This window comes from Mastomys coucha, unplaced genomic scaffold (genome assembly GCF_008632895.1).
Source record: "Mastomys coucha isolate ucsf_1 unplaced genomic scaffold, UCSF_Mcou_1 pScaffold11, whole genome shotgun sequence".
Taxonomy (NCBI): domain Eukaryota; kingdom Metazoa; phylum Chordata; class Mammalia; order Rodentia; family Muridae; genus Mastomys; species Mastomys coucha.
In genome coordinates this window covers 8,939,524-8,943,059 of record NW_022196893.1, presented here as the reverse complement: position 1 = coordinate 8,943,059, position 3,536 = coordinate 8,939,524, and positions in this window count along the sequence as shown.

Sequence of the window (3,536 nt, the reverse complement as noted above, 5' to 3'; positions counted from 1 at the left end):
TGCTTGACCCAGGGAGTGGCACTGTTAGGAGGTGCGGCCTGATTGGAGGAGGCGTGTCACTGTGAGCTTAGGCTTTTAAGACCCTTGCCCTAGCTTCATGGAAGCCAGATTTCTCCTGTTTGCCTTTGGAACACAGTATAGAACTCTTAGCTTTTCCTGAACCATGCCTGCCTGGTTCAGGCTGCCATGCTCTTATCTAGATGATAATGGACTAAACCTCTGAAACTGTAAGCCAGCCCCAATTAGATGTTGTCCTTAAAAGAGTTGCCTTAGTCATGGCATCTGTTCACAGCAGTAAAACCCTAACTAAGACACCTAGCAAAAGGAGAGCAGACCTCCAGTATCTCTCCCTGTTTCCCTACTCCTCACAAGCCTACTTCATTGATATCTGACGGGACCAATAGTTCTTCCCAGTCCATAAAGTGCCCAGCACACATCTCCCTGATGCGGGAACATCTGGAGCCAGAGTGGAGAACTGCAGAGAAGGCATGAAGCCCTGCTCCTAAAAACTACCTGGTGTCCTTCAAGCATGGGCAAAAGGCAAGACCCTGTCAACAGCAGAAGCAGACCTGACAACTCCTCTCTGGCTGGAAAACCCCTGCACTGCCACGGAGCGAGGAGAACTGTCTTCTACCTACACAGGCCTCAGGCAGGAGAATCAGAGCTGAGGGACTCCCAGTAATCAATGGTAGCAGGAGCAGACTTACCCTAGCACAGGCTGGCTAAGGCCTCGGGGAAAACAGGCTCTTCTGAGGATGGGTGCATCTCCTGGAAGTGATCTCTTGTGAAGCAGAGCAGGGAAAGTCTCCTTGCCTTGCGTTTTTCCTGTCAGGGACCTCAGCAAGGGAAGAGATGCAGGATGTGAGTTGTTGGAAACAAGCAGGCTCCCACCAGAAGTCAATCTAGTCTCAGGCACATGAGTAACAATTGAAAGGGGATCCCTGAACGCAGCCGTGTTCTATGGGGAGCCCTCTTGCCTTAAGTCCAAGCTGAGGATTGGGTTGTGTGTTGCCAGCTGAGCCCCATGAGGGCAGGAGACTGCAGTGTGGAGACTGAGAAGCCCATTCTGTGGACTGGAAGGCTGTGCTCCAGACAACACTGCGTGGGCTCTAGAAGGGATTCTGAGGTGTGTCCTGGACGAAGAGATTCAAGAAGCTGCCTTAGACAGCTGCACAAAAGTTAGAGATGCTAACAGAAGCTGGGGGTTGGGGGTGGGGGCGGGTATGCAGAGCTGACCAGGGAGGGCAGGCTGGGCTGGGTCTCCACAGCATGAGCAGCCCTATTGGATGAGCATCTAATGAAGGAACAAGATGGAAACCAACATGTCCTGGTGCCCTCCTGGGCATCCCCCACTCAGTCACCATCTGCAGGGAATTGTGCAAGACATACATGGTACCCAAATCAGTTCCTAATTTCATATACCACTCCCCCATGGGCACTTGCTTCTCCTGGGCCTGGCTGTGGCTTTGGCTGAAACTCAACTCAGCTCTCTCTCTCTCTCTCTCTCTCTCTCTCTCTCTCTCTCTCTCTCTCTCTGTTGAATAATTTGATTCCTTCAGATCCATAGTCATCCATGCACAACACAGGAAGTGGTGAGCATGTGACCTGGGATGATTGATTAGTGTCAAGGTGGAGGAGCCAGGGACACACAGCCATGCACACTGGATGGATGTAGGGACAGCTAAATATCTTGGAGAAGAAAAATGAGAAGAGCTGAATAAATTCAAGTTGTGTGGATTCACAACTTTGGTTTCAAAGGCTGCTGAGGTAGTTTTCACCTAGCATTCTACAGGGGCTTGGCCTTGGCACGATTTCTTCCTTCTGGTCCTAATGATGGACAGCCTTTTATGCAGTCTGTCCTCTAGAAGCTCAATAGTCCCCTGCGTCACCCTCTTTCTTCAAGGGGGTCCCACTGCTGTGGCCTCCAGGGTTCAAGTCTCCTCAGATAAGGTAGCCTGATTCAAGAACCTTCTCTTTGATTGTTTTGGTTTTCCTACTGAGCAACCAAGGCTGTCTAGAAGGGCTAACAAACCTGGCTGACTGCAGCAGGTACCGAGTTTCTGGGAAACACTGTGACTTCTTTGGCCCTACCCAGAGAAGCCAGCCATGCTGATGATGTCAACTGCTCCCTGGGTGTTAAAGGAGGTCATGGGCTTAATTCCTGGTGCCATCTGAGAGATGAGTTTCTACAGAGCTTGTCTGTGATGGTCAATCTGCATTGTCACCTTGGTGAGATTTAGAATCCCCTAGCAGAAATAGCCATGGGTGTGTCTGTGAGAGTGTTTCCAGAGAGGTAAACTGAGGTGAGAAGAGCAGCCATGAATGTGAGCAGCACTGTCTTATGAGCTTGGAGCCTAGACTAAATGAAAGCAGGGGCAGGAGACCAAGTATATACCGCTGTCTAGTTTCTGAGAAGGGACACAGTGTAAGCAGATTTCTCACACTCCCTCCATGATGTCTTCCAACCATGACAGATGGACTGTACACTGAAACCATGGACCAGTATGTATTCTTCCTTTCTCAAGTAGCTTCTCTTCCTGTATTTGGTCACAGCAATGAAAGAAATAACTGTTTCTACCTCAGCTCTTGGTTGACCCCAGAACTCCAAGAGCATAGGAGAGATCAGCTGCCCTTTGGCCCCAGGATCAGCTGGAATGAGCCACTTTCCCCCAAGAGACCTCTGGGCCACCCCAGGGCATGCCTCTGATCCTGGACTCAAGTCAGAGTCTGCATACAAGTCTAACCCCAGGCCATTTAATCCATGTCCTTCTGTCCCTCTATTCTCTTCGAAAACGTCCTTCCACACTGAGCACCAGGCCCCTCTCAGTTTCCTCTTTGACTGCCCTCTCTGTCCCTGTCATAGCTTAGAGTCCTGAAGTCCCCAGTGCTCTAGAAGTGGTCTTGCTTCGAAGTTGGGTCTTTATAGGAGAACAGGGTGGTAATTGCACCATTGGCAGGACCTAAGAGCCCAGAGCTGGTACTCTTATAGAAAATGAGACATTGGCTGGAAAGGTGATGCAAGCACCCATGGAAAAGCTGGGCATGGTGGCATGGCTGCGTGGTTGCATGGACATCCCTAACTCCAGCACTCTGGAGGAGATGCCACTGGCCCAGCTCTTCCAGATTAACTGACCTCAAGGGAGTAAGATTGGGATGGAAATAGCTGAACATACACTGTCCTTCTCTGTTCTCCCCTTACTCATTCATGCACGCGCGCACGCGCAAACACACACACACACACACACACACACACACACACGCGCGCGCGCGCGCGCACACTCCATACACACTCTCTTTTCCTTTGTTTCTTTTTAGTTTTGTTTTGTTTTTGAGACAGGGTCTAACTATCTAGCATTGGCAGCCCTGAAACTTACTATGGAGATCAGGCTGGCCAGGAAGTCACAGAGCTCTGCTTGCCTCTCGTTCCCAAGTACGAGGATTTGAGACATCTAACACCATGTCCTGCTACACTTTACTCTCATATATACATAAGTGTGCATGCATCAAATACCTCCCTCTCCCTCTCCCTCTCCCTC